Source organism: Leptidea sinapis, chromosome 8 (genome assembly GCF_905404315.1).
Source record: "Leptidea sinapis chromosome 8, ilLepSina1.1, whole genome shotgun sequence".
NCBI classification, from domain to species: domain Eukaryota; kingdom Metazoa; phylum Arthropoda; class Insecta; order Lepidoptera; family Pieridae; genus Leptidea; species Leptidea sinapis.
The window spans coordinates 11,945,912-11,956,937 of record NC_066272.1 but is presented as its reverse complement, the minus strand read 5'-3'; positions in this window follow the sequence as shown (position 1 = coordinate 11,956,937).

Sequence of the window (11,026 nt, the reverse complement as noted above, 5' to 3'; positions counted from 1 at the left end):
TGTAACACAAAAGTAACAGGTTGAAGTTGGTTCCTAAAATTTGCTGACGTTGGCGTCATTTTTTTTTTTGGTTTCTTCGTTCATTATTAGGACAGTGAGCGGGGGGCACGTTGTTACAATTTTTAGATAGTTGTTAATATGACAAAAGCTATCAAATAAATTATACATTTGATTACTTGTAATGTTAGTATGTATATTTAGCTATTAAAATATGACTGAAAAATTATTAAAATTTATGTATTTTTTTCACAATGAAGAATTTAACTAAACAAGTAGATTGTAACATCTTATCCCGGAATTGGGGCTAGTTGTTACATCATCGGGGCACGATGTTACGGTAGATAAATAAACAAAATCATCAGTGATACATATTTTTTATTAGTATTTCAAAACGATATAAACAATAGAGATCACTGTATACAGTCTTCTAACATTTATGAGTAATTATAATATCAGCTATCATGGTAATTATTAAAGTTTTTTTGTAGAAAATCACTTCGGCAGGAACGTTTATTAAATCTTATATAAAAATTCTACTTCTGTCATCCTTCCCGAAGAATTGCCCACTCCAATCTTCCTACTATCTACTGGTCCAGTACGAAGAAAAAGATCCGTGTATCTCATTTTGGGAAGCACGAACATCGGCGGAACTGAATTCCATTTGCCAGCAGCATTTATGGCACATGCTCTTGCATTACTTACTCTTGTAATAAGTGTCTCTCATTCGGCAGATATGATCGCACCGACCTGTTTTTGACCCCGGGCAGCAACTATTTTTTTAGGCTTCTGTACCGTCGTGACACCTGTTTCTTCAACGTTCCATATTCTCGAAGCAGTGAATTCATATTTTTGGAACAAGCCTTGCAGTTTGTCAAAAAATCTTTAATGTTGGTTTTGTTGAACGATGTTGATCTACTCAAATATATAGCTTCTGGTGTTCGTAGAGATAGTTGAGGATTTCTATCCATAAAACTTTTAAACCAGTCTGACCCAGCCGTATATATTTTTATGCCAGCTGGGGGAATATTTTTTAAGTCGAGTTTTAGAGCACATTGATATGCTAGTTTGCGTACTTCTGTTGGTAGTAAAACAAAATATATTTCTGAACTTTTGAGTAGATAAGAAGCTAATTTATGATCTGTTTCTTCTGAGAGTGCCAATCTAGGTTTAACGTAACCCAATGAACAACTTTCGTTGTTTTTGGTTTTTCTGACATACCTGGATAAGGACATCGGACACAAATTAAACATCTCGCTTGCTTTACGAATGCTCGTTTTATTCTGCAGTACTTCTGCTGCAGCAGATTCATAAACTTCTTTAGTAGTTGTACCTCTTTCTGTTTTTCTTTTATAGTTTCTCATTCTGTAAAAACTGAGAATATGTAGAATTTATAAATGAGAAAACGAAGGGTACAATACCAGATAATACTTTTGTTACATGTAACAACTTACCCCAAACAATTGTAACTACTTGCCCCATGGCGCTTTTTTATAATATAAATTGAAGTCATCATTAATGGATATCGATAGTAGAATAAAACATTATTGTAAATTAAAGGTAGTTTTATTATGAACGTTCAAGGTTAAAAAGTTTGACAAAATAAAAAATATAGTCATCAGGAATCAAAAATTTCGTAAAGGATTTTTTTACTTGCTTGGTGGAAATCGGGACACACGCACACAACAACCTAGCATCACAGCGCTTGGCGGGTCACTGATTGTTTTTATATCTAATGCACGATGTTATAAGAAAACTAATGAGTCCAATTATGTCCATAAAAGAGTTTAAAATCCCGGTAAAAGACGTGTGTAACTTCTTACCCCTGTAACAACGTGCCCCCCGCTCCCTACACAGGATATAGACAGGTAGGACTGATAGGACAGCTTCGTTAGGCCAAAGAAGTATAACTTCTTGCGTGCATACATAAGTACACACACAGACACTGTTTGTTTATGACAGTAAGGGACGAGATGACTAGGACGTACAGCTAATGGTAATTGATACGCCCTGCCCATTACAATGCAGTACCGCTCAGGTTTCTTAAATAAACCCCAAAAATTCTGAGCGGCACTACAACTGCGCCCGTCACCTTGAGACAAGATGTTAAGTCTCATTTGCGCAGTAATTTCACGTCACCCTTCAGACCGAAACACAATATTACACATTACTGCTTCACGGCCAATAGGCGCCGTTGTGCTACCCATAATTTAGCAGGCAGCCTGTACAAAGGAGCCTTCCACTAGTTAGATATTACAAATATCTAAAACATAGCGTTAGAAATACATATCTATATATTATTTTATATATATAGGGAGTGACAATAACATAACATATTGCAAGAACTCTTTGTATGCGTCATGAAGCTACATCAGTTCGTAGAGGGGCTGTGACATGGGGAGAAGAACTAATAAGAAACTCCCAGCCCATCTTTTAAACAACAACTTAGCCTACTTAATATAATAACTAACAGTTTTAGGCGGTTCCTGCGTAGAGCCAGACAGAGCCTACCTTAAAGGCTGGCAACGCTCCTGTGATTCCTCTGGTGTTGCAATATAATGTGAGCGGCGGTGATGACTTAACAGCAGGTAACCCGAAGAAAAGACAAGAACCATGCATCATTATCTACGTACCCTATCTATATACCATAACTGTTTACCCTAGTTTAAATGACTTCGACACAATATTGTGTATAGTACTATAAAATATTTTTTCAGATTCCATCTATTCTTCGTTTTGTTTTATGATGATCTTATCAGTGACCTAATAAATAATATTTGTTCCTAAAATAGTAGATCAGTCACCTAAATTGAATCAACAAATATTATTAAAACGCTTACTTAAATATTAATTAGGAAATGTTAACTTGAACTTGAAATGTTATCAATAATCTAATAATTATAATGGGTTTCAAAATAATAAAAGTGTCACTAATATTCAATCGCCAAACAATATAAAAATGTTAACCTAACCTAATCTCTAATTATGACATTTTTAAGGATTGGGACATTTTTATGGGGAGAAAAGAAAGGGAAACGTCTAGAATTTGTTTCTGGCACTGGCCGGCCGCTGCCACGGCCCGCTACGCTCGGCTCGTGCGTTGTTTTAACTGTTCTAACATAACCTAACCTAACCAATTTTTATAAATTATTGTTTTATATTATCGTCACTTACTTTTTAGAGGACTGGTCTTATATTCAGGCTATAGAAAAAAGCGATCTATACTAATTCGAAGATTCATATTTAGGGACAGTATTTATTATTATGATGACTAATATATTTCATGGGGATAGATATTTTAATTAGGGTATTGCAGATTTGTGACACATCTAAACAGAAAATATTGTTCCCTTAGTTATAAATATGGAATTCTGTTTTATGCATTAACATAACCATATCAGATGTGTTCAATGTATGTTGATTAGGTCTAGACACAGTTCAGAGCGTCTAGATAATTCAGAACACGTAAATTCCTGATTAAGGTCGAGGAGGTAAGTGTAGACTATACTTAGCTAAGTTTTAATTAACAACAATGAACGTACAACTTAGGAATTCACACGAAATTACAACTTTATTATAACTTTGTTTTAAGTATTTGTAATTGGATCGTCTTAGTAAACTTATACGATCCATTTGTTTTTTTTTTATTTATAGAACTTAATCATAATATATATCTCTGTGTAACTTTTAAAATATAGAATTATAGGTTCATTTAAAACTTGTCTTGTTTCAAATGAAATCGAACTTTAAGAATTGTGCCGGGGTCATGGGGCGGGTCGTTGACTTTCCTAAGATAATACGGTTGAAGGAGGCGACCGCTGGTGATGCATAATGTTCGTAAATGGTAACTACTTTTTTTTAAATGAAAATATGGGACGAGACGAGCAGGACGTTCAGCTGATGGTAATTGATGCGCCCTGCCCATTACAATGCAGTGCCGCTCAGGATTCTTGAAAAACCCCAAAAATTTTGAGCGGCACTACAACTGCGCTCGTCACCTTGAGACATAACATGTTAAGTCTCATTAGCCCAGTAATTTCACTAGCTACGGCGCCCTTCAGACCGAAACACAGTAATGTCTACACATTACTGCTTCACGGCAGAAATAGGCGCCGTTGTGGTAGCCATAATCTAGCCGGAATCCTGTACAAAGGAGCCTCCCACTGGTAAAACTTGTTGAAAACATGTATATATATATCGTTATAATCTTTATAATGCTAACATAATACTTTTATTTATCACAGAGTGCGCGGATTGATGCATTTGCTACATCACTTGCCATACATTGAAATCAAAATAATAATTGTGAAGCGATGAGGCTGTAAATGTTGATTTCTCCCATTCTCATTAAAACTCAACCTTTTCCGAAGTGGTGATAATTGGTAAATAGTAAACATATTTTTTTCCAACATTTATACTTTACGAGAATTGTGACATAGTTTCTTGCCACTTCTTCTCATTAAGCTCAACCTTTTCTGTAGTAAATGGAATGACATTGAACTTCAAGTAGTGTGGATAATAACAAACTAATAATCTTTTAAATATTATATCTCTAAGAGTTTTATATATTTAAGTTTGATACTTATAAAATAAGCAGATAGTTCTTATTAATTTTCTCGCCTCTTGTACCGGTAGAAAATTATAATAATTCTTCTTCTCCGCCGTTGGGGCAGTAAAGTACTCGAATGGCGACCACGTAACGGAAGACGCAGTGTTGGTAGGCAAAATGGACCGATGATCTGGTCAAGATCGCCGGGATACGTTGGATGAGGGCAGCGCAGGACCGATCGTCATGGAAATCTTTGGGGGAGACCTTTGTCCAGCAGTGGACATCATCCGGCTGAGTCACATCCCATAAGATATTACTTATTATTACCATAACCACCATAGTAAATAAATATATTCTATTCAAATCTAATAATATACAGCAATTATAACTACCAGTGGGCGGCTCCTTTGCACAGGATGCCGGCTAGATTATGGGTACCACAACGGCGCCTATTTCTGCCGTGAAGCAGTAATGTGTAAGCATTACTTTGTTTCCGTCTGAAGGGCGCTGTAGCTAGTGAAATTACTGGGCAAATGAGACTTAACATCTCATGTCTCAAGGTGACGAGCACAGTTGTAGTGCCATCGTCGTGGAGATCTTAGGGGAGGCCTTTGTCCACATACATACATTTTTCATTTCTCTATATAACTTATTCTGCAATCCAAACAAGTAAAACTTAAACACACATGTCACAAAAAAAAATTGCACGGCGGACAGTGTGGAATTGCCAATACTGGTTTAAATTATAACACATATACACAGTCAAAATCAACTGTCAGTGTAATCGGGTTGCCCTTGGTACCCTTCGAGTACGGAACCCTAAAAATGGCAAATCACCCTTGAGCGTGTCGCCAGTGCAGGCGGTGCGGTGCGGTTATAAATTGTTTGGGTTTGATTAAGGCGCTGCACTTGTCCCCTCGTTGCATCTTTCGTTGCAACGAACATACAGGGTGCTCTATTAAAAAAAAAAAGAAATAAGTGTGATATTTATGTACAAATTTCGGTTGTGGCAATACTTCGGCTTTTTGATTTTGATTTTAGTCACAGTCAAAATCAAATAAACTTTATTCAATCACTATAAATATTTCTTTTAAATAACAGCTTAAAAATAGCAACTTTTCAATCTACCGTCTGTTCGGAAAAAGTAGAGCTCGTGAGATTGTCACATATTATCACAAACACCTTAGTCGCACAAACACCTCTTTGTAACTGACTTATTTTTGAAACCATATGCATTTTAGGCATACAAGGACTCACTGAGCACAAATTTATGAAAATATATCAAACTAGCTGACCCAGCAAACGTTGTATTGCCGATATTAAAATCGCGATACAAAAGTTGATCGTAGATGGGTGAAAATTTGAAGTTGTATGTATTTTTTAATGCTGACTCATAATTTATTTATTTATTAGAAAAGGCTTACCAACTAGACACACAATTAATATTATGACTACTTATAATATAAAATTTCTTATATTTATATTTGTATATCTAACTTATAGGTATGCACAGCGTTGCCTTCATTTATTATTGTTAGTTAAGTAATACTACTACAATATGTGTTTTCTATTACTAAAAACTATAATTTTATACATCCAAATTATAAGGGTTCAAAAGCGTATTTTTTAAAATTCCAAATGTATTAAAATTTATATCTATACTACTATTACTATGGAATTTACTGTTATATAATTTTGAGATAAGTTGGATAGGTGAATTTGAGCCATAATTGTTTCTGAAAAATCGTACATGTACTGGCAGATATGTACTAATACGACAAGGATAAGGTGGTACACATAATCCAATCTTAGATAGAAGTAATGGACAGTCTAATTGATTATTTAATAATTTATATAAGAAAAGAATTTGTGACGCATTTCTTCGCAATTCTAAGGTTTTCATATTGAAAAATTTTAATTTGTCTTTGTAACTTATAATAGTGTAATTATTAGTGACATAACTCAATTTGGATATAAATTTCTTTTGAACTGACTCAATCCTAGTGATGTACGTTTTGTAATAGGGGCACCAAACTACCGAATTGTATTCAACCTGAGATCTTACAAGGGAATAGTATAGTATTTTAAGCGTAGGAATTGATGTAAAAGCCTTGGTGTTACGTAAGAAAAACCCAAGCATTTTAAAACTTTTGTGAGCTATTTTGTCAATATGTTTATCAAATCTCAACTCCTCGTCTAAAATGACACCCAAATCATTGATATGGTTTATTTGATTTATTTGTATGCCATCAATATGATATTTACTCTCCAATTTCTTTCGTTTCCTAGAAAATTTTATAAAATGACATTTGGACGCATTGAGTTCCATCAAATTATTTTTACACCATAACATTACACGATGGATATCATTCTGTAGTTTCGTTTGATCCTCTGAACAAGTAACTGTAATCAAACAAATTAAAAAAAAAATCGAAAAAATTTAAAAAAAAATCGTGTGGACCACCCTTAACATTTAGGGGGATGAAAAATAGATGTTGTCCGATTCTCAGACCTACCCAATATGCAATCAAAATTTCATGAGAATCGGTCAAGCCGTTTCGGAGGAGTTCAAAGCTGAACACCATGCCACGAGAATTTTATATATTAGAAGATTATAAATCTTCTTTGACAGCTTTCTTTTGGCTTACCATAGTATAGTAGATTGTATAGAAGATAATAATGCATGGTTCTTGTCTGTTTCTGTTTTATCCTAAAATGTATAATATTATATAAAATAGCCTAAGTTGTTATATGATTTAAAGATTCTAGGCTGTTTCTTGTCATTTTTTTTATGATAATAAGGGACGAGACGAGCAGGACGTTTCGCTGATGCTAATTGACACGCCCTGCCCATTACAATGCAGTGCCGCTCAGGATTCTTGAAAAACTCAAAAATTCTGAGCGGCACTACAATTGCGCTCGTCACCATGAAACATAAGATGTTCAGTCTCATTTGCCCAGTAATTTCACTAGCTACGGCGCCCTTCAGACCGAAACACAGTAATGCTTACACATTACTGCTTCACGGCAGAAATAGGCGCCGTTGTGGTACCCATAATCTAGCCGGCATCCTGTGCAAAGGAACCTCCCACTGGTAATATGGTATTTCTTCTCCCTATGTCAAAGCCCTTTTATGAACTGACTAGCTGACCCGGCAAACATTTCTCTGCCATATAAGTTATTTATAGTGTTTGACCGTTTTTTCTCAGACTTACTTAAAGCCGACAACCACGACCACGAAAAAGTCTTTTCATTTTTCGGGTTAATATAATATAGCATAAGACATTCACAAAAAATGTCGCTCGTTACGTGTAAGAAATTTTTTAAAATCGTTTCAGTAGATCCAGAGATTGAAAAGAGAGAAAGTATATTATTTATTCGTCAACATTTCATACACACATACATACATACATACATAAAATCACGCCTCTTTCCCGTATGGGTAGGCAGAGACCACTTCTTTCCACTTGCTACGATCCTTACATACTTCTTTCGCTTCGTCCACTTTCATTATTCCTTTCATACCTGCTCTCCGGTTTAGGGTACTATTGACTTGGCCTTTTTTCAAGACGTCCCTGATTTGATCTTGAAACATCCGACTAGGTCTACCCCTTCCAACACTTTCATTCATTATTTTTTTTAATTATTTTCAATGTTTTTAAATTATTTTGCTATTCGAAATGGAACATTAAAGTTTTAAATGTGTTATGTGTTATTCTGGTGTGTAAGCTATATTATTGTAAAGTTTCATCAAAATCCATTCCAGTAGTTTTTGCTTTAAAGGAGTACAAACATACATCCAGGCATACAAACTTTCACATTTCTAATATTATATTAGGAATTAGGATTATTAGGATGTAGTTTTATGACTTTTTTTATAACAATAAGGGACGAGACGAGCAGGGCGTTCAGCTGATGGTAATTGATACGCCTTACCCATTACAATGCAATGCCGCTCAGGATTCGTGAAAAACCCAAATATTCTGAGCGGCACTACAATTGTGCCCGTCACCTTGAGACATAAGATGTTAAGTCTCATTTGCATAGTAATTTCAGTAGCTATAGCGCCCTTCAGACCGATACACAATAATGTTTACACATTACTGCTTCACAAGTCTAGCCGGCATCCTGTGCAAAGCTCCCACTGGTACTTTACCAAGTGTTTTTGCAATATGTTATGTTATTGTTACTCCCTTTGGTAAATAAATTTCATTTTCCTCATAGCAATTTGAAAATATCCAAATCCTCACAACCATTAATAATATATCGAAAAACAGTCTCTTATGAAACCGATAAGTCGTGCAATAAATATAAAAGCCATATCTTGTAGAGCACCCTGTGAACACATCGTCACATTCCCGACTACTTTCGGGATTACTATTGTAAGATGGGGATCGTTTATTTCTTCTGATTCTATGGGATCGTCAAACCTTTGAATTGTATTTTCGTTTTTCATTATTATTTTCTTGAAAAATATTATTTTGCTGCATATTAAAGTTACAAGTTTATTAAATTTACCTTGAAACTGTTTTAGTGATTTATTTTAGAAAGGTCAGCAAATCTCGGGTTAAATAAATAATAATAAAAATGTAACTTTTACGCAAAAACTAAATGTAAGACAGTTACAATTAGACGAGTTTTTAATATTTTGTAATGTTTAACTGATATTTAAACTCATTAAATTTATTTTTAATATTGACAAAATTCTCAATTATATTATAGAAAACTTAAAATAGGTAATTATTCAATAACAAAAAAAATTTAAAGACGCAGACACAAATAGAAGTACAAATTAATTTACCCAAACGAGAAGCATTGATTTGACGCATGACAACAGGCTAGGTTTGTTACTTTAGTGTGCATGACAGCTAAGTCTTACACTCACGAATACCTATCTCTTTGTTTAAGCGTGCGTGCGTTTCCTGAAAATAGAGGTTATCTAACAGTTCGCCACTATTTTTTTTCGACGTTCTCACAGCTGTCACAGTCAATCTAGACGTATAAAATTATCTAAGGAATTAACAATTAAAGCTAAGACAAGACATATGTTGCACTATGTTCTCAAATAACTTTGTCAAAGAATGGAATGGAATAAGAAATGGCAGCCATTTTGTTTTTAATGTTTGTTGATATAGCAGCAAAGTCTGTCAAAAAGTTTATGAGATACACCATGTTGATAGACAGACGGACTTATGATCTAACAGTGGAGTTTCAGTAATAGGGTTCTCGTTAAACAGTTTATTCTTCGGCTACAGAACCCTAAAAAGGTAGGCATTCAAATGAACAAAACTTATATTATCACTTGTAAAACTTTGAGAAGTGTCATATCGTCTTGTGAATATTCGCACTGAGCAATGTACCGATATAATGAAAGTATCGGAAAATCTAAAGGGGAGATGACGTCACGGGCACCTCTGGTTGGGGAAAATGGATATCACCGATCTCAAAAACTTATATTATTGGGGCAGCCTGGACACCAAATTACATCTAAATTCACAGAATCAAATGAGGTTTTAACGTTTATCTTTATGTGTATACTTTATCTTACGTCAACGTGATTGCCTATGTAACCTAATGTTGAGTGATCACTTCTGCCTACGGTCTTAAGTAACATTAGATGAATTAAAAAAGCGATGCTGGCCGTTGAGGAACACGTTTTATAAAAAGTTTTCACTTCAAAATATAACTCCTTGCTCTTATTAACCACAAAGTGTTGCAAATCAATCAATTTAAAAAAAAACAACAGCAGTGCTTGTTTAACTTGTGCTGTCTCCGTTTAAAAAGTTACTCCACGTTTAAAATTACTTCTCCCTGTCATGTAATTCTGTAGTGACAATGAAGATAAAGACTTTCAGCCTTACAAATAAACCTTACCTGAGAATAAACAACGAATATTCAAAATGTTCACTTGACCTTGCAAATAAACACGGGAATTATTATACCAATCATAAGCAAATTGTCTTTTATAAACATTTTGCATATGCTTGTTTCATGCTCAGGTGTAACTTTATGTTATCTGTAAGGCCAAATAGTTTTAAATTGCGAATAACTTTACTTCGCGTTTATTAATAACACAGATTATGTTTCTTATGCGCATATTCATCATTTAGGTGCAATCATTTATATGATAAATAATTGAATGTTTGTTTCCGAGTCATGGAGGATGTTTATTTGTATTTATGTATGTTTAAGTAAGTATATTATATTAAATATATCGTTATCTTGTACAGATAGTCCTAGTTTGGGGCAAGATAATTTGTGTAAGAGTGTGTGAATATTATATTATTACTAGCTGACCCAGCAAAGTAATAAATAAAAAAATCCATTGCCATCTCGCAACCCTATTGCAGATCTGTGGATCTAACAGAATAATATAAAAATCGGAATAGAAAAATAGGTGTTTATCGTAGATGGGTGAAAATTTTAAGTTGTATGTATTCTTTAAAGTTGTATCATAAAAAAAATAAAAAATAAATAATT